This window comes from Zalophus californianus, chromosome 3 (assembly GCF_009762305.2).
Source record: "Zalophus californianus isolate mZalCal1 chromosome 3, mZalCal1.pri.v2, whole genome shotgun sequence".
Taxonomy (NCBI): Eukaryota; Metazoa; Chordata; class Mammalia; order Carnivora; family Otariidae; genus Zalophus; species Zalophus californianus.
This window is the reverse complement of record NC_045597.1, coordinates 13,708,952-13,730,235: the sequence shown is the minus strand read 5'-3', so window position 1 is coordinate 13,730,235 and position 21,284 is coordinate 13,708,952. Positions and strand designations below refer to the sequence as shown.

Below are 21,284 nucleotides of genomic sequence, written 5' to 3'. Positions count from 1 at the left end.
TCTCGGAGCGCTTAGGGAAGGCATCATTTCTCTCCTGTTTCTCTTGCTTGTTGGCTGAACTTAATGATATGATCTGGGACACTAATGTGTGGATTCAAACGTAAAGTGTCGTGGTGATTGAAGCAGTGGTACTGTTTTCATATAAACAGTACTGTTTAGATGTTTTTAGTTCATTCATTACTCAGACAGCTAAAAGAAAGAAAAGAAGAGTGGTTGGAAGATTAACAATGTTACCTGCTCTACATTTTAATCACATTTTGATTGGGTGGTTATTATTTGTATCTTAAACAGTTTATAAGAAGTTAATATTTGAATCTGCAGACCAATTACTTTACCTGTGATTTTTACCCCAAAACATTGCTGTACGCAAATCTTGAAAACATTTAGTCTGCGTCAGAGCCGAGAGGGCAAATACCTTCATTTTACTTTTTAAACCTAAAATAATTTGTCATCAGACAATCTCATTTTTAGTTCAATGTTTTTATGTTGCACTAGAAACAGTGTTTCTTGATAAATGTTTCTTTCCGTATTTATTAGTAGTCCTGGATTTAACATGTAATTATTTACTCATTGCATAACAATTTACTTTTCATAATATTTCATAGACGTGTTTGAGGCTCCTTGTACATGGTTGAATAGCTTAGTTGATTAAAGCAAAAGACAATGATTACGGGTCACTGATACCATGGACTCGTGCTTCATCCCAAGCCTTAGCCAACCCTTCTAAAAATATGTGCTCTGAGTCCCCAAAAGGATGAAGCCGTAGCATAATATTTTTAACCATGTAAAATACAAAAAGAAACTCTATGTTCACTATCACTGTTAGGAATAATAAAATCCAGATAATGTTTTTTTTTCTTAGAATCCCCCCTTTTATTCTGAAATCCTATAAAATGAAAAGAGGTGAAGAGAAGGTGGAGTTGTATCCTAAATGTAATGTTAAAACTGTCTCATTTGGTGCCTTAGTGGTTAATTTTACATTAATTATGTTTTATTATTAGAAGTAATAATAAGGAGTTATAATGTAACATTTTTATGCCAAGTTCTATGAAAAGTGTTATGCAAATTTTACTATATTAGGAAGCTACAATTTGCAAGCCATTGTCACTCTGTTCATTCTTTTATTTAATCTCTTTTCTTAAAAGTTGGCCAGCCCCCTACCACAACCTACTCACTGTGAGTTTGAATTATTCAAATTAACATCAAGTTGTTTAAATATTAAACTGTATTTTACTTGTGACTTATTTTTCAGTCACACTTATTATTATAATTTCTGCTGAGCAACTTGGACAACAGACTATGATATGCAATGTGCTTATTGTATCAACTAAGTGGGCAAAGTTCACATCAACGAAAATGTGTCCAAACTTAACAAAATAATGTGATTTCCCTAGGTCACTACTTTCCTTGCATTTTAGGTTGTTCAGTCAGGAAAGTATATTCACATTTTATAAATGATCGTCCCTAGATCTTCGTGACATTTGACCTATTGTTCAGTTTTAAATGAGGAAATGACATGGTTGCAAGCATAAAAGCCCAGGGGTCATTTTTTAGAATTTTCTGAATGTTTTTTGTTTTATTTTATTTTCTGATGATAAAATATTTGCTTCCTGAAGAAAAATACAAAATATTTTCTATCACATGGTAAGCAGTTGGATCTGACATTCTACATTATTAGAATTTAAGAGATGCTTACTATCTAATGATATGAACATACAAGAATTTATTTTAGCATTTCCTGTCACTTAACATTGACATTGGTTCTAATTTTTAATTTTCATAAATTATGCTGTGATTAATATACTGGTACATAAGTATTTAATCCCATACCTGATTTTTTTTTTTTCCTGTAGGATATATCCCTCAAAGTGAGATTCCTAGGAACTGTATATTTTTTGACCCTTTGAATATTGGAAAATTCTTTTCATTTTCATGTAGGAAATATATGACAGAGTATGTTATTTGGAGTAATAATTTCCCTCAACATTCTATGGATATTTTTCTATTGGCTTTTAGTGTTTTATACTGCAAAAGAGAAGCCAATAAATTTGCGTGGTTTTTTTTTTTAAGATTTTATCTGTTTATATGTGTGTGTGTGTATGTGAGCAAGAGGGGGGTGTGGGCAGAGGTAGAGAATTTCAAGCTGAGTGTGGAGCCCAGCACTGGGCTTGATCCCAGGACCCCGAGATCGTGACTTTAAGCCGAAATCAAGAGTCAGTTGCTCAACCAACTGAGCCACCCAGGCGCCCTCTATAGACATTTTTCTATTGGCTTTTAATGTTTTGTACTGCAAGAGAGAAGCCAATCAATTTGTTTGTAGTTAATTCTTTTTTGGGCAGAGGGCCTGAATCATTTTAGAAACTTTCCCTTGTCTTAGTGATTACTAGAATGTTCTAGGTTCTCAGAGCTTTTCGTTGACTTTGCCTAGGACATGGAAGTCTCTTCTTTCTTGGCTCCCTCTGCACTTACTTCCCCCAATTTTCTGGTCTGTATCTTTTAATTCTGCTATTTCATCTGTTCTTTTATTTTTATCTCTCCCGGGACATGAGTCATTCTTTGTTTAGATTTTTGTTTTCTGACCTCTGTGTCTGCGAGCAGCTCTTGGATCATTTCAACCTCTTCTTCCTTTTTCTGTATGTTATATAAATATATCTCAAGTGTATTCTGCACCTCAGTGACTCCATTTTGTACACTGTCAGTGCACTTTATCGCATAAAATTAAGGTTTTAATTCTGCTACTGAAATGGTGATTTCCTCACTTTCCTTTCTGATGCCATCCAGGCACCTGGTTCTTTCAGTCCCTTTTTAGTTTGGTCTGTGGTCTCTTCGTACCATCCTAACTTTCCTGTTTCAAAGCTTAGGAAGAAAGGATGGGTGTTCCTGAATTTTATCGAAAACACAAAGCAAGATGCTGTCTTAAAATTTCTTCATTTTCTTTTATGATAAGCCTTGAGCTCTCCATCTTGACCTTTTTTTTTTTTTTTTTTTTTTTAATTTGCAGAATCCACTGGTGTCATACTGGATCTTTATGGCATATCTAAGTTTTTGTTTTTCGTTGTTTTTTTGTCTTTTTATTGGAAAGAGGCCTGTCTAGGCTTGGTTCTTTTTATTCAAGACAGGGCACAGAAATCTTTTTATAGCTCCCCACTTGCCACCTGACTATCAATAGAATCATCTTCCCAGATAGGCAGCAGAGGATTCCTTGGGGTGAGTTTGATTGCATTCAGTGGTGTAGCATGCTCAGCGTAGCCAGGAGGGAATTCCAGCCAGGGGGTACCCAGCGCCATGTGTCCTCTCTGCTTCAGTTTCTTGCCCTAGGGATTACTGCTCTCCACCAGCGTTTCCTCTGCTTAGCCTTCATGCCAAGCATTCAACTCAGCCAAGCCTCCTTGCTGTGGCCTTTCCCACTGTGCAAGGGAGACAAACCACTAAAATGCTGGTGTTCAGGTTCATGTAGCTGCTCAGCAAAATGTTGGATTTTTCAGTACAACTGGTAGCAACAGAGACTTCAAAACATGTAACTGACACAGTTTCTCTATTTCTAGCACTCCAAGTTTTCTCTTTCCATATTTTTATCAAACTGTAGCTATTTCACTGGGGACTTGGGCGGGGGAGTTAGGTAGCTCCTCCTGCTCAAGTTGACATTGTACCAAGAAGTCAGAAGTTTTCCATTAAAAAGGTATCGAAGTCATTAAAACTGGATTGACCTTTTTGTTCTTTGCATTGTTTTTTATTCTCAGGAAGACTTCCATGCCTGTTATCAAAGTATATTCTTTTGCCCTTTTGTGGAATATCTTTTTAAGCAAATCAACATGTAATTTATTTTGGTGACTAGTACAAGTTGAGTTAATAAATTCAATCAATTCAATCAATTTATTCTCCATTTCCCCCCCAATTTTCCTAAACAATGCTTACCGAACAAGGCATCCTTTCTCCATGTGTAGTACTTATTATCTTGGATCCTGAGTTCTTGGGTATACTGACATCCCTTTCAAGATGCTTTTAGTCAATTGCATTGATTTGTCTGTGTACTCTTCAGCAGAAACAAACAGTTTTAATTGTTTTTGATTGATAGTACATGAATCCATTTACTAAGGTCGATCCCATATATTATGATTCTTTCTATGAAATTTATGTTCTGTCCTCATCTATTTCTTCCTCCAGAAAAATCTCAAAATCATTAAGTTCGTTCCCATACTCAAAGCAACCTCTCTAACAAGAACAAAATCTCCTTTTGAGACTTTTTAAAAACTGTGTTGAATCCATAAATTAATTTGGCAAGAACTAATACTTTTAAATGATAGGAATGTTAGAAATATCTCTCAATTTTTTTAATGATACTTTGTATCTCAGGTAAAGTTCGTTAATTTTTTGTCCAAAACATTTTCAGTTAACATTATTCCCAATTGTTTTATGTTTTATATAGCCATTATGAGTGATATATTTTCTATTATATATTCTACCTGATTATGGCTAGACAACAAGAAAACTAGTGGTTTCCATTTAACTTTATTTCGTTATCTCATTTCTAGCAGTTTAACGGAACTCACTTTTTTCCTTGTGAGATTTAAATTTAATTCTCTTGAATTTTCTGGGTATATAATCATATCAAATCAAGATAATGACAACATTTTCTCCTCTTTCTCAACAGTTACACCAGATATTTCTCTTACATATTAATGTATTGGCTGTACTATTTCTTGACTTTTAAAAAAATTTGAACAGCTAATCTTCTGAAAATTCTCAAAAATGAATGCTTAGTGACAGAGGTTTCTCTGTATTTTATATCCTGCCATGAATGCAAGTTTCCCTAGGGAATTTTAAACTAATTATAGCAACCAGAAGTAGATATTTCATCTTACTGACTGAAATCCAAGACACTTAAGTATCTCATAAATATTAGTTTTATGATATTAAAAAATGCAGGGTGGTACATTTAGACTGATGGCACATAAGTTTCCTGCTTCATAGGAAATATAAGTTTGAAATATAAATTTAAAGAGAGCCAACTACTTTTTTTGCTTTGCCTCATCCATCCATACATTCCTCTATCCATCCATCCATCCCTCCATCTACTCAACAAATATTTCTTGAACCCTGTGCTTAAAGCGAAAAGAATGAAGAAGTCTAGTCCCAACCCTATAGAATCTCAGCTTACACTTACTACGGATGCATAGTTCTGCTCACATAACTGCACCCCAAAATGTTCATGGCTTGGTTAAATGATATCAACTCAGTACTTACATACTTATTAAGTTCTTATTACACTAATTATATGCTTATGAGCTAAAACTTGATCCTCTGAAAAACAAACCGTATGACATGTGAGTAAAACCAAGTATCACTTGTGGATCCTGTTCATTCATTACTAGAGGGCTTCCCTTTCTGCCTGTCCAGTTCTTTTTTCCCCTGAGTTGAAGAAAGTCTGCAGCTGTACAGGTGAATGCAGGAAAAGTAAACATGTTTCAAGTTTACGGGTTTTCACACTCATCAAAAAAAAAAAAATCCTTTAGGAATCCTCCCTTTGTAAAATGGTGATGCCCAAAAATTCTCTTTTTATAGTAACACCATATTTATTTTTAATACTTATTACAGAAGTTATCATATAGTGTTATTTGGAAGCTTACACGCTCGAAAATGTACTAGATTTTTCTTAGGAGTTTTCCAACAAAAATTTTTCAAGCATATAAAATTTTGACTGACAAATGTTGCTGAGTAAGAAACATTTTAAATATTTAGATTAAAATATTATAACACTGAACCATCTCCAAATGTGTTAATATTTATGATTTCTCTTTGAAAAATAAACCATGATCCACACCTAAAAATAAAATAAAACATAATGTATTCTAATTTTCTTAGCATGGTGGAAGATTTTGTTACATTATGATAAAAAGGAAGGCATTTAGTAATATTCTAGGAGTGGCTCATGAAAACTTTGGTTGCAAAAGTTTAAATTAAAACAAAAACTAATGTTATCATCTTACTCTAACGCATTTACTCTAGCTTATCGCTAAAATGCCTTCTGCAAAGCGTTTGCCTCTATTTTGAAAATATTTTTTTCAGTCTAACCATTTGATTTGAACTTGCCTTTTTGACTTCTTTTGACCCTAAATCTAGTCCCCTCTTTAATATTTAATTCTTATACTTGTAGGGATATAAGATGATCTACAATTCAAAATACATATTATCCTCAGTCATAGTGTGGACTCCTAAGAAAAACAGTTAATTTGATGGATTTCCTAAAGCAAGATTGATCTTGTCAAGTGAGAGCAAACACAATTGAAACCAAACGGATACAACTTTTCAGTGACATGAACAGCCCAGGTGCCCTTGGCTGGCTCTGATATTGTAGTAAGTAAGTGAGTACATTAGATTTCCCAGCCCCAGGGTTGTGACACTAAATCCAGAGTATGCCCTCATGATCATTTTAGGCACGGGAATGATCTGAAGAAGCACTGTTTTCTTCTCCAAGGAGGGTTAGCGATTCAGATGAAATCTTTAGTTTTAACTTTGTGTTTCTGCTGCAGGGTAACAAAGCAAACCCCACAGGGTCACAGATGTCTCCCCAAAGATCTTTGTCACTACTAGGCAAGAAACATGACTCCTAGCATGTCCAAGGCAGAGGTGGCCCTAGAGACCCTGTTGTTCAGTATTTCTCGAGTGTTTCCACTGAGGCATCCTTAGAGCAGAGGGAGAGAGGAATTGGTCTCCTGAGGCTGAGAACGACTAACAGAAGAAGGTTTCTTATTTATCTGAAGACTCTAAATGGTACCTTCTACTCCACTGTATATGTCTTCTCTAATATAAAAAATTCAAAATACTTACCCCTGAAGTTACTTGACTTTCCCTTTCATCCCAACCCTTTTTAGTAAAATTGATGCTTTCATAAGCTACACTATATGTTTGCCTTCAGCTGTGTGGCTACTCACACCTGAGTCTGACAACCATTGCTTGGTCCAGTGTCTCCTTTTCATGGCTGGGTAAGCCGAATCCTAGAGAGGGACTGTGACTCACCCCAAATCTCCTGCCCCCTCCCCCCCCCCCCGCCCCGTGACTGTGAAGGAACTAAGCGCTTCTAACTGCCAGTTCTACCCATTTGCTGACAATTAGGCAATTAAGCTACTCCCCAGGGTAGTCAAGTGTCTTTCAGAGAGCCTTTACTTCTTATACTTTTCCACTTTGGAAAAAGAAGTGCTGATGGCCCTTTCCTTCTAGAAACTGCCTGTGATCTAGTGAGCTAAGTGTGTTTTCGGCGGGGGATGAGGTGAGTGATCTAGTTACCTATGAAGTGTCTGCAGCCTACCTGGGGACTTGTGTATTCAAGCACTCCATCGTCTCCCTGACTCTTGGTAACCAAAATGCTTCTCCCTCTGAAGAAGACCTTTGGAAAAGCCTAAAGCATTGGCCAAGACATATGAGTGAACCCTTAAAACTGCTGGCTTGGGGACAAGATCTTCATCTTCAGTGGTTCTCTGAAAATAGAGCAACTACCATTTGAGAAGCTGGATGAATCTCAGAACGCCTGTTAGCAACAGAGTTGATGGGGAGTTAGTTAAAGCAACTGCAACCAGCACCGTGAAGAAGTTGTAGCCAAGCTTAATAGATATTTTCTGCTGCTGAGTCATTCTTACTGGAAAAAGTAGTGCAGACAGGATCATCTCTGCCAAGTGCTTGCAGAGGTTATCAACGTGGCCTCAACCAAAGTTTCCACCATCAATGTTGCAATTTCCTGCCCTGGGTCAATGAAGAACCTAGGGATGAGATGCCTTCTACTGGGGCTCTGCTTCAGGTCCTTCAGATTCCTTCATAGATGGTGTATCTCTTGGGTCTCGGCAACAACAGAGTATAGATGGGGCAATGGAAGTTTCAAGTTCAGCGGTTTGCTCAAGGGCAAACTGCATCTCTTGACTCTTAGCTGTGGATTTAAGTGAGCCATGTATTTCTCATTTATACAAGCTTTTGTTAAATCCTAAGAAAGTCATGTTGATTATGTTTCAATAAGCAAAACATCATTTACGTCTACACATAGAATTCTATTATGGTCATAAAAATTATTTCGTATTTCACCCCCAGTTAAAAAGAGACTTCATTAGCAAAATAACGCTTTACATGTAAAAGCATTGTTATATGGACAAGTTGCTTTTCCATGCACACTGTTAATGACAAAAAATTGGGGGGGGGGTTACTGGGATATACAGAGTATAAGTAGGTAGCCGTGTGATCATTTGCATACCAGAAAAGGTATTGTTCAGACTCTCTTTTTTCCTTTCATTTTATCTTGTCAGATTTGGTTTGACTCAAAGCTATTGGTTCTCTTAGAGAAGGAGGTCAGACCAGTTTGAGGAATAAGCAGCTTTAGAAGAGCAATTGAAGTAGGCACATGGGAACACAGGTGATAAAATCATTTTGGAAAATAATGAACAAGTAACTTGAGAGCTTGTCGTGAGGGTGGTATCACAGGTTATGCCAGGTTATTAATTTTCCAACTCAGCAGTATGCCTCTTAAAAAACACTTAAAGGAAAATGGATACGTTTTTGAGAGAAATGCAGTTGGTAGAGGAGATTAAGGAACCCAGGGAAGTCCACAGGTCATTAGACCCCAGAAAGCAAAAGTATGTACATTTAAATAAGAATTGCATCCTTGGGAAAATATGCAAAATATGTAGTTGAGAGAGCAGCCTTTCGTATATTAAAATAGACATCTAAAGATTTCGTGGTTCATCTACAGAATACCAAAGCACCCCCCCTCTGTTTGTTGTTTGTTGTTTGTTTCCCTCACACCGGCCTCTTAGAGAAATGACCACGTCACAAGGGAGCAGAACCCCAGGTGTAGGCGGTGACCATCAGGCTTGCTCTTTGCTCCTCCTTTCACAGGAATTCGGGAAAGCGCCGGCCCCTCAGTTTCCCCTTCCAGAAAATGGGAAGCACATTGGCCCCCTCAGAAGTTGCTCGTGACCAGGAGCAGCACAGCCCATGACTTATTTTTCCCTTTCCCCCCAGTTTCCCTGTTGCACTCCTCAGAGTGGTGGCCCGCTGTTGCCATGGTGACACAGCACCGGGTGCCGTTGCTTAGAAATAACGTCAACTGGTGGCAGTGGGGAGGCAGAGCCGGGGTGGTGATCAGCCTGGGAGGAGTGCCCCATCTGCTGGGGAGGGGGCCAAGGGAGAGGTGCGGAGGAAGGAAGGGGCCGGAGCTGGATCTGACAGATCGCACACCGTGCTACCTGCCTCCAGGGACTGGCATCCTGTACCTAAGAACGCTCGCCTGGGTTACATCAGAGTGCCTTACGTTTTTATAGAATATGCACTTTGTTGCCAGGGTTGTCCTATCTATCTATCTATTTATTTATTTATTACTCAGAGCTCCGGGTTTTAAGTGCAGTAAATATTTGTTGTTGATTTCAATTCTAGCAGTTAGTTCAATTTCTTGAAAGATAAGAGGAATCATTGACTCAGACTCATTTCTGTAGCCTCCTTTATCCTTGGGGCTTGAGTCATTCCTTGTCCACAGCGATTTTAAAAACTATGGCAGGAAATTGGTTTTTGTTTTTTTTTTTAACTTCTAGGGTGAGTGAAATGACATTAAAATAAAAAACCTTTTTTAATAGATGGACCGCTCCCTCATCCTGATTTTCTGGGTTCTACTTTTCTGCTTAAGTCCGGCGGTGTTTTATAGAGAAATTTTTATTTTGTTAAATATTAATGAAATACCATGGCCTTGACATGTCTGACCCTGGTGGTGATCTTTTTCATAGTGTTCAAACAAACCAGTAGCATTCTGCTTCCTTCTGGGGTCTTCTGAATCTTTGGAATGTCCAATCCACATACCCCATATCTGGTTCCATGCCAGAATAACCACGCTCAGCAGAATTAGTGGGGTGGGGTTGGATGTGAAAAGAGGTTGCAGAACTAGAAGGTTCTTCCCATCAGAACCTCTCTGGGATGTATTCAATTGCTGGATTACACATCTCAGGGAGAAGGGGACCAGGCTATGGCCACTGTCTCAGGGGACGAGGGCAGATGAAGATTTGCTCTTTGGTCTGCCTTCAGAGATATGTTAAACCCCCAGAGTACACTGTGTTGAGGGTCCATGTGGCTCAAAAACTGGGCCTTCACTTGCTACAGAACTCCACGGCCAGGGATGGCACCACTTGGAGCCCAGTCTCATCAAGGCACATGTTCACATGCACTTTCAGCAAACTTTTCTGCTGACAGCCTTCAGGAGCCAGTATTGCTCCCATTGAGAAAGTTTGAGCCCCTCCTTTAGGTCTGAGACTATAGCAGCTCCCACTACCACACCCATGAAGTCTGGGCTGGGGGTGTTGGTGAGTTCTTGGTGCACAGTGGCATACTATATGCTGTTCTAGTAGAAAAGAAAATGTTAAGAAGTATTAAACCTCTGGAGTGCTAAGACCCTAGATCTCTGTCCTTTTTTGCAGGCTAGCGCTCAAGTATTCAACACCTGCTCCATCCTGGTGCTGAGTGCAAAATCCTGTCACTTCTCCACCCTACCCGAGTGCCCCCTCGGATCTGGACTCTGGAGCAGGAACACAATGGGCTCTCCAAATCCTCCCCCATACACCTGCTCCTGTTAGATCTCACAGTTCAAACAGCTTGCTAACAAATCTAGGCCAAACCCAGCAGAGCTGATAAGATTTCCAGAAGAGTGCCTAAAAATACATCTCTCCTTAAGTCAGCCTTGCCAATCACTGTACAATCACAGACCTTTAAGGCCTTAAAATTTGTTGCACCCCCCTCCAGTTTAAAGCTAAGAAATTGGAGTCCCAGAGAGCTGACATAATAACAAGAACAACAATGGTTGAGGAATATTTCAAATCACATCGTGAGGATGGAATAAAACATACCATAAAGACAGACACAAACTATGAGCTGTGTCGTGTATTCATTCATTTATATGTCCCTTCGTCCGCACTCTCATTCAGCAAATATTTACTGAGTGCTTACTATGTCTTAAAGTTTTTGTGTTGAGCTAGCTGTCGGGGATACTCACAGACCTACCCTCACAGATGTTACATTCTGGTTAGGGGAGAAATTGAAAAGATAAGTAAGTACATATGTGAGTATCTAATAATGATAAGGACTTTGGAGGGAAATAAAGCAGGGTGAGCTGGAGTGAGGAGGTAGGACTGAAACCATATTACATCAGGGAAGTGTCCCCCCCCCCCCCCACCCACAGGCTGACATCTGAGCCATATGACTATCTGGGAGAGGCACATTCTCAGCAGAGGGAACAGCGAAGTCAGAGCCCTGGGGCAGGCCAATGTTTGCTGCTCACGGACCAGCCCCAGGCAAGAAAGAGTGGCTTAGGGGGAGTGGACAAGGAAGCAGGAGGTCAGGGAAGGTGGGCTGCTCATGAAGGTCAGTATGGGCTCTTGGCTCTTGGCTTTCACACCCAGGAGGTGGGGAGCTATTGGGAATCCCCGAGCAGAGAGATGACATGATCTCATCACCTTGGCAGAGGATCTCCCAGAATAATGTGTTGAGATGGGACTGCAGCGGGGCCTGGGGAGAAACGGAGGAGACTGGTTAGGAGCCTGTCACGTTAACCCAGATGATGGTGGTTTAGAGGAAGGAGGCCACCGTGTGGGTGGTGAGAAGGGGCTAGATTCGCGATCTCTTGGAAAGGCAGAGCCGGAGGAACTTCCTAATGGATCAGATGTGGGCTTGTCAGAGAGAGGCAGGATGGGGAAGGAAGAGGAAACAGACAAGAGACGATAAAAGGGCACAGCTCTGGGGAGTTGTCACTGTCTGGTGGGCTTAGAACCATAAACTGGGGGAGAGTGGCAAAACAGAGCCGTGTGGATTTTGCAACCAAACTGCCAGTGCTCAAACCTGTTCCCCGCTCCCTCTGCTAGCCTCCGCCTCCTCCAGCTAACACTGCCCACCAGGCATAAACTCTTTGATCTCTCGGCTTTAGTACCTTTTATCTCAAAAACATGCTGGCAAAAGGTCCTCAACACAAGTTTGTTTGAAGCCAGTACCTGGGTCTTATCTCACCACCAAAGATGTCCCAGGAATCTATGGTCCTTTCTAAGCACCTGCCTTTTTCTGCCCATTGAGATGTGAGCACTTCTCACAGCTCCTTCTCGGCGGCTGCTCAGGCTCAGGGAAGCTGCTAGCTCTGCTCTCATTTGCAGAGCTCGTGTGAACTGATCCAGTCCCTCTTGGTAGGGGATACTCGCCGTGCCCGCTTCAGATGTCACTCACACCCACCCCCAAGACACTTTACACACCTAGATGCTTTATGATGCACACTCAGAGAGCAGGTACAGCTTCCACAAGGAGAGAAGAGCAGCCCTGTCCCCCAGGTCCTCAACTCCAGTCACCTTCACAGATACTCTTGCTAGAACTCAAGCCTTCTTGTTGCTTTAAATTGTCCTGTCTCCACGGCCTTGACTTTTGAAATTGACAGCGTCCCTTCTCTGCCCCAGCTCTCAAATGCCAAGGGCAGATGGAGAAAGGGACGAAACCATACTTTTCATTTTCAGAACAAGCGCATGCTCTCACACCGGGGTCTTGCCTCCTGAGCCACTTGACATTCTCTGGCTTGATCTCGTGTCTTCTGCTGCTGCCCGCGAGGGCCATCCAAAGCTTCAAGAGCTCTCTGTAAGCCCCAGCCCCACACCTGCCTGTCCGGGCAGGTAGAACATCTGCCAGACTCAGAGGGCGGGGGCCGTGAGACAAAAGCTGCCCCATTTCATTTTCCTGCTCTGCAGCTGAAAACCAGGCTGTCTCCTTCACCTCCCACCTTCTTTCAGCCCCGCGTCTGAGAAATGAGCATCTTCTTTCTCGAGGGCCCTCCGCTAGAGCTGGTGGCCTCTTCCCTCCTCGTCTTCTGGGCCAACTCCTGCTCTTTGGCGCACAGCTCCATCCTGCCATTTCCCCATGCTCCTGTCGTGTTTCCCTGCTTCCACTCAGGAAAGAAAGAGGAGGCTGGTTGGCAGCGAGATGGGAGAAGCAAGCTCTCTCCCACTCTCCCGGGGGCTGCACTTAGCGCATTCTGTGAGCAAAGCCCAGGTTCACAAAGGGTCACCTCCCCGGGAGCGCACAGGTAATCAGTGCCCATCAGACTGCAAAGCAAAGAGAGTTCCAAACTTCCCGTTGCTAATGGTGTTCTTGCAGCACCAAATGCTCCAAAGAGCTCCGGGCACTGAGCGTCCATTTCCCAGCGGTCCTCCCCTCTCCCCCCACAGCTGCAAAGTAGGGAAGCTGCCACCTGGAGAGCCAGCCGTGACATCCTCGTTATGCGTCTGTCCACGTGCCAGTGGTCTCCTCGTGGCAGTGGACCCTTCTGGCTACAACCTTCATCTTGGAGCTCTGAAACTCCAGCGCCCTTGACACTGCAATATTCAGAGGATCTTTTGTCTCTCATTATTCTTTTTCTATGGTTTCGCTTGCTCCTCTCCTTTCTGTCACCTCTAAGTAACTGAACGGACGGACTGTCCTTGACTCGCTCAAGCCTTTCTCGTGTCTTCCCTGGATAGATACACAGATGTTGATACAGACATAAATCTCTCTCCCTCTCTCTTCAACCTCAGTGCCCCTATTTCCAATTAGCTTCCACTTCCTGACATCCTTCCTCCTGGGCAGAGCATCAGTGTCCACACAGGATCCAAATTTTGAAGTCCTCTTTGGCTAATTTCTTCCCTGCTCTCTTCATTCCTGAAGACGATCGGTTTCTAATGAATTTACCCCAACCACACCGTCTTCCTTTTCCTTCTCACTACTGCAATATAATTTTCCGCCTCGATTATGCCTTTTCTCTGGACCATTGCTATAATCTCTAACCAAGGCTGACCGCCTGTGAGACCTTCTCATTCTGATGCATCCTGGGTGAATCTAGAGAGAGAGCTTCCTTCAGCTGAGGTCTTGTCTAGATCCCTCTGATGCTCCCCAGTATCTACCATACTAATGATCCTGATAGTTTATACCTGAGTCTACTTAGTCAGACTTATGCAGGCTATGACCTTACGACACTATTCTCCCTGTAAATTTAAGGAAACATTTCTTCAGAAATCAAAGGGAACAGTTTTCCCCTATTGTCCACATGACTAGGGAGCATCTCTAAAATGTAATGGGCGGGAGTAAAGCATGTTGGCATCTTACAGGGTGGGTGACTCCCTCAGAGCGAAGAACCGGCCTGTAGCTCACGACTTGTGAGTGTCCTGTTGGACACATTCACAGAGATAAAAATCCTGTTCATAGTGATCTAGGTCAAGAGCTTAACTGTGCTTTTTTGCGCAAAGTATTTTTTTAATTTAATTTTTTATTTTTTAGACAGTTTTAATATAACTGAATTTTTAAAGAAGGCAACAACCGTGTAAGTTGAGACAAGATTGTTCTTTATCTTTTTAGGAACTGTTAACAGGGATTGTTTGACATTTTGAACAGCCACATCACTTGTCATACGTGTACCTAAGCACTGAAATTTCAAAATACGAGTTATTTGTTTTATTAAACATTAACTTCCTTTGACATCTTAGTTACATTTCCATGTGGTAATATATTGCTTTTTACAACATGTGAGCTTGTTGGCTCTATGATTTATTATTTTCATTTGGTGATCATTGTAGTTATGTTATAAAACTTTTGTCCAGAAAGGGAGGATTGGCATTTGTAAGACGTATAGACAGATAAGACAGCCGTTCGGCTGGTGATAGTGGAGAGAGAAAAGGAAAAAGGTCAGCTGAAAAGCAGTCCTGTCCACGGGGGCTGTGGCCGGGGAAGGAAATGGAAGTTCTGACAAAGACTTCTCTGGGAATTCAGGGGCTAGAATGCAGCCTGCAGCTCAATAATCATTTTTTTCTGACTGCAGCCACTGGGTCCTGGACATCCAGGAAACCGGTAAGTGCGGTCAGTCTTAAATGGTATCTAATACAATTGCTTTTATTCTCATAAGAGCATCTCCTAACTGAATTATAAATGTTTAGATAGAAAACACAGACACAGTGAAAAAACATAATTTGAATACAAATACGTGTTGAATATATTATATCTGGCTGTCATTTCAGGAGTATATTTAGAAATTTCTCCTCTTCTAATTAGAGATGGGATTTCTTTCTCTGCCCATTCCTGGAAACTGCAATGAAAATGGACTGGAAATTTTCGTGTGTTAAAATGAGACCTGGCTTTTATGAACCTTTTACTTGCATTTTAAGATACAAGAGAAAATTTTTAGATGGGAATTTCTCCTTTTATTACCGTTGTCTTGAACGTTGGCTTATCAGACCCGCCATTGTGACCTTGGGTGGCCAGTGTCTTGATTTCCTCAAGGAAATGCATTTGAAACTGTGTTCCAAAGGAAAAGTACCATGTAAGATGAAGGCATCATTGTTAGCCTTGGTTCTTTCTCTGCTTAGAATGAATATGTGTTTGGAATTAGTCTTAGAAGAGCATCCATCAAAAGTTTGTCTAACTAATATTCTGGGAAGGACTTCCTAGAGTGTACCAACTTCATAGAAAGGACCTTTCTACTTCCTGTTATTTAGACTCATTTACTTTATAGAAATTTATAACTTTTAGTGAGTGGAAGTTATTTCCATCTGTCACATGTGTGTGTATGTGTGTGGTTGTGTGTGTGTGACTGTGTATGCATGTTATGGGGGTTGTGTGTATGTGTGTGATTGTGTGTACATGCACATAGATGTTAGGCATATGGGTGCCACAGCGAATGTTGATAAGGGGTAGACACCGTGTAGAGAGTACTTAACAATATACTATTTAATCTATACTGGTTGCAGTACATATATTTACGGCTTTGGTGTTTTTGACCCCTTGATTCCAAACAGGAAGCTGGAACTTGGAGAGCTCAGGTGACATCACACAGCTAATCAGGCTATAGCAGCAGCTAGAACCCCACGTAGAAAAGTTGATTCTTACCCCTAAACCATGCAGAAGTCTCAGAATGCCATTTCATGTATATTTTCAGTAAATTAAAAAGAAGCCCATTTCAAGGTTCTATAAAGAAACATCTTTTTAAGGACAGTCTCCTCTTCTTCAAAAAGTCAATGAGGTCCTTTTCTGCTTCTGCAGTGGGGCCTCTCAAGTTCCCGTATTTTTATTGGTCCATTGGGCTTCCTGTGGGAAGGCCCCAGTGAGGGACCTTTTCTTGGTGGTGGCTGTGATTACAGGGCAGGATTACACCCTCTCCTGGAGGTCAAGTGGCTCTCAGCCCAGCACTCCAGCCGGCAGCTTCTCCCGTCCGTCCGTCCCCCACCCAGGCGTCTGCATCTGATAGGTGCGGGAAGCGGCCAGTCGTTGATCAGGGAAGAGAGCCCACTGAGAGCTATTTTAAATCAAGCTCCAGAAATAGAAGTGGGGATGCTCAAACGTCAAGCCGCTCACAGGAAGGAAAAATCATGCTTTAAACATATATTCGGAGAATTTTAAACATTAAAAAGAGGAAACCCAAAGATGCCCAAAATTAGAGATTAGGAAATTCAAGGAGACCTAGTTTCTTTATGGTAATGAGATTTATGGAAAATAAAATTAAAGACATCCCATAAATTACTTAATGGCTAATGAGTCCTTGACTGTCTGACTCAGAAATTGGTTTGTTTTGCAAGGACCCTTTGATGAACTCTCTAGGAGGCCGATGTCTGGCAGAGAGCTAAATGCCATAGGTGACCGAAATTGAACTATTTTCCTTAAGGCAGTCTTAAATTTTGATCAATCTCAGCCTCAAGATCGGGCATGATTGATGTTTTTCCCTTCAAAAATGTACAAACTAGCTCTAAAGTGTCAGCAAGGTGAGGACACCTGGGGTCCCCGGCCTGGGCTTGTCTGGGAGCTGAGGGATGTGGAATGAAGGGAGGTCGCCTCGCTTGAGGAGCGCGGGCCATGCTTTCCAAACGGGCCTGCTGCACCCTCCTGCAGCTGTAAACGGACGTGAGCAGCCCATTCTTTCATGCAGTCCAAAGCCACAACTTTCTACAAATCGAACACCTAGAAGAGTTTTAAATGTATTTTGAAAAACGAAGTGTCATGTAAGTAAAGACCGTAAAAATAGCTTGTGATTATTTTGTAGAGTTGAGCAGCAAGTCCTTTGGTATTTCGGGCAATACTACAGAACTTCGTTTCTTTATCCTTGAACTTCAATCTTGCTTTTCCTTTGAAGATGGGTCCCGCGGTGAACCTCGATGTTCATTGTATCGGGGCGCTACAAAGCAGCCCCTCTGTAAAGAGCTCCAGCAGGAAGGCGCTGAGGGCTGAGCTCCTGAAGGTCTGCTTCATCCTGAACAAAACCTACAGGCTCGAAGTTAATTTATTCTTGTAATTTTCATAGAATGACGTCTTGTCTGGGATAGATCTCTCAGGTGTCTTTTGTTTAGTTGAGTTGTGTTTTGATCCATCAGAAACACAGCCACTGGGAGAAGCCCCCAGGCAGCCCTCCTGCAATTATTTCTTTTTCTCTTTTTTCTTTTTTTTTTTTTTAAGATTTTATTTATTTGAGAGAAAGAGAGCACAAGCAGGAGGGGCAGAGGGAGAGAGAGAAGCAGACTCCCCTCTAAGCAGGGAGCCCGATGGAGGACTCGATCCCAGGACCCTGAGATCATGACCAGAGCTGAAGGCAGACGCTTAACTAACTGAGCCACCCAGCCAGCCCTCCTGCAATTATCTCTGTGGGAATCCGTGACCCCGAGACCCTGTGATCAACTCAGGGCTGACATCCTTAGTCCCTTGGTACAAACAGGGGGACCAGCGAGAAATGCCTACTACAGCAGTTCTCAAACTGGAGCAGGCTTCAGAGTCACCCCAGGAAGGCTTGTTAAAACACAGCTTGCTGGGCCCCGCCCCTGGATTTTCTGAGTCAGTGCTTCTGGGCGGGGCCTGAGAATCTGCATCCTAACCAGCTCCCAGGAGCCACTGCTGTGCTTACCCAGGTATTACCCTTTGCAAATCGCAGGGCTGACCATGCTGGGTTTTGAAGATCAAATAATTTAGCCCTGGGGCAGATCCTCACGCTCACCCCTGACCTTCTTGGCAAGAAACAGGGTAAGCCAACGACACATGCTCACATTTCCCTTCCAGGATAGTACTGACATTCCCTATTCAGAGCTTTATTCCCTTCGTTTAGACTTTGGTCCGTATTACAGTGCAGATGTTCATTGGAGGGAGATCAGGAGTTTGTTTGACAAACATTTGTCGAGCATATTTTTCACACCAGGCACTGAACTGAGTTCTGAGGACTTGAAACGAATGGGGAAGGTCTATTACGTACACAGGGCAAAACCTGGAGGAACTTACACTGGGAGCAGGTGGCTGGATAAGTCAGTAGTTAAGTTGTTGAGAATTAGGGGGTCATACTTAAAAACGATCACCAGGTACTGTCAGAAAGTGGGCTAGAGACAGGTCATCGGAGGGGGCCATGGGGGTCCTAGGGAGCAGGGTTTCAAGATGCAGGGACGCTGAGGGCTGGCCACATCAGTGCTCAGCCCCCAAGGCCACGGGCATCTCTTCCTCCCCGAGGGGTTCAGAAAGCCAGGAGGGGGAGAGAACACGAGACTGCCGAATGCCCAAAGAGGACAAGGAAAGGAACATCAATGAAGAAACCCAGCCGGAGAAATCACTGGGAAGAACTACTTCTGAGTTCTGCCTGGGTTCTGCACCGGAAGGAGCTAATTGGGATAGCATTGATTGGAAGGTTGGAAATAAAACTGAAGCACGAGTCCAAAAGAACTGAGAAAAATGGCTGCACGAGAGAGCTTTGGGAGAAATGTAAAACAGAAGGAACTGGAAAATCACGTAAGCAGGAGACCCTGGCTCCCAGTACAGCCCAGAAACATCTGGGAAAGGTAAAAGGGAGGACCGATGGCGTATAAGCGGGACCGATGGCAGCGTACGTGGGACTTTGCTGAGAACGAGAAAAAGGTGTCCTCTCCACTCAGACACATCTTCCCAGGGGCCCCTCTGGGCAGGTGAACTAGAAAGTGCTGCTCTTTCCTCCCCACTCACCCAGAGCACTGGGGAATGGCCTCCACCTCTGTGTTTCCAACAAGCCCTCAAACCAAGGAGGCTCCCGAGCAATGCTTCCCGAATACTTGGGCTACGCATCACACCCGGGGTGACTGCTGGGGGCCCCAGAGTGTCCGATTCACTTCTGGGTTAGTAGCAACTGAAGGAAGAAAGCAGGTGTCAGTCAGGCTTTTGTGAGAACACGGTGGGATTCGTACTTGGGGAAACTTCTCTGTGGGTTCCCTTCGGGTACAAAATCGATCAGTCTGAGAACTGAGGGATGCTGCAGATAAGTGGCCCCTAGGACCCCGTTCGTTCTGTTGGCCCCTTTGATCTCGAAGGCCCTGCCCTGCTTTCGGCGTCTGTGGATCTGCAAGAGGCCGTTGATGCAGAATCCTGAAAGAGGATTTATTCAATAAGTATTTATAGAGTAGCTTCTCCTTTCATTGCCTGGCATTGGGACAGCATGTCACTGTGTACAAAGTATTTTCTGTTTCCTCCATCCTCTGTCCTTCATGGCAGCAACTGTGACATGTAGGTAGGAACCGTTATCCATATTTTACAGATAAAGAAATTGGATCTCAGAGAAATCAACTTACTCAAGGTCACATGAAAGAACCTTGGCCAAATGAGGGCTAGAAGCTGGCCATTGGACAGGGTACTTTTCCACCATTCCATGACATTCTGTGTTGGCTGAGAGAAAAAAAATGCAAACCTCCGGAGACATTGCCATCAATAGAAATCTAATGGCAGCTTCATACAGCTCTGAATTTTGGAGGGGCTAAAGAGAAGCAAGTGAGTTTAATTTTCATAGTAATATTTAATCCAGTTAGTTAAAATATTAGCAACTCACCGTGTAGTAAATATGAGACAATATTAACGAGATTTTCACATTATTTTCTGTATGAAGTATTTGAAATCAGTGTGAATTTCACACGTAAAGCACAACTCAGGAGCTGAATTAATTGGAAATTCTTGATCTGGATTTAGGGCTCATAAAATGTACAACTAAAACGTGGATTTATGTACTTGAGTCAGTCCAAGCACACTTGAAAGTTTTCCAGTAACTAAATTGAGGATCCATGTTTAAGTTAAAGTTACATTAATTAAGATTAAATAAAAATTTAAAATTTAGTTCCTCAGTGACACCAGCCCCATTTCAAGTGCTCAGAAGCCACATGTAGCTGGTGGCCTCCTTACTGGAGAGCAAAGCCCTAACATGTCACCCCTTCTCCCGGGAATCTACAGTCTGGTAGATCCAGTATGTATTTTGGTCTATGTGTTAGCAGAGTTTAGTCTTGTCCTTTGATAACTGTGTCAAAAGTTGGTTTCCTCCATCCTTACCCATCATTGGCCATCTCCTTTGGTGGCCTTCCTTAACCTCCTTCAAATCTGCTCTCTCTTCCTTATTCCCACAAGTGCCCGCTTGTACCCATTCCAGAAGGTGGGGGTTGTGATGGCCTGAGGGGGGCAGTGTCTTTGATAACAGTAGCTCTGTAACTTTTAGGATAGAAACAGAACAAGCTGGAAGAAAGAGGGGACTCATGAGAAGATAGCAATATATTGAGGTACAATATGATGTACTTCCGCTTGCTTCCTTCTGGAACATCGTTGACTTACACAGGACTCTGGCCATCTCAAAGCTTGGCTCATCTCCTTTTAAAAGCAAGTTCATCTCCCTAAAGTCTGACCAGCTAGATTCTGGTTGCATTTTCATAGTAACTAGAAATGGCAATCTGTTTCTCCCAGGAAAATGATGATTTCTTGCCCAAAAGTATAAGCAAATGCGTACCCCATTCACTGGACTGGGTTGAGAGCATTGTTCCTGCATGGGTTTTAGGAATACTTGAGTAATTAATTACTCATTTACCGTCTGCGCATAAATACATGTTTGCCTGTTTCTTTTCCTGCACGTGAAGCCATGGCCAAGGTTGTGCTGCCTTTGAGGATGAGCTTCTCCTGTGTCTTTTTTGTCCTGTAATCCCATCGGACCCTGTTCCCTAGGACTCAGGGACTCTATGAAATATTGTGTAAATCTAAACTGGACGAGGCCAACCTATCATTTGAAACCTCATTATTACTGTCTTGGCTCCACTGGATACACAGGCAGGAATGTTTTCTTGTCCCTCGCTTCCCTCAGCCTTTGTTCTCCACTGGGGTTAGAGATGGGGGTTGAGGTAATGAGGATGCAGGTCCAGGCTGGTCTGTGAAACCGGACCCAGAGTAAATTTGGTTATTAAACTCATCTTCTTGAACTGCCTAGTTAAGCGAGTTGATGTTAGCAGCTGGGAACACAGTGCTGCCAA

General features: G+C 42.4%; 1 protein-coding gene across 8 annotated transcripts in view; it reads left to right on the top strand.

The window, feature by feature from the left end:
• MBNL2 (muscleblind like splicing regulator 2) overlaps positions 1-21,284 on the top strand; it is a 155,960-nt gene that overhangs the window by 24,059 nt on the left and 110,617 nt on the right. Inside the window, exon 1 of one of the 8 annotated variants that reach the window (XM_027589045.2) lies at positions 19,756-19,773. The exons of the other annotated variants lie outside the window; for them this stretch is intronic. The gene's annotated coding sequence lies outside the window, so the exon portion shown is untranslated. Of the gene's footprint in view, positions 1-19,755; positions 19,774-21,284 lie in introns of those variants that run through there. 8 annotated transcript variants of the gene reach the window in all.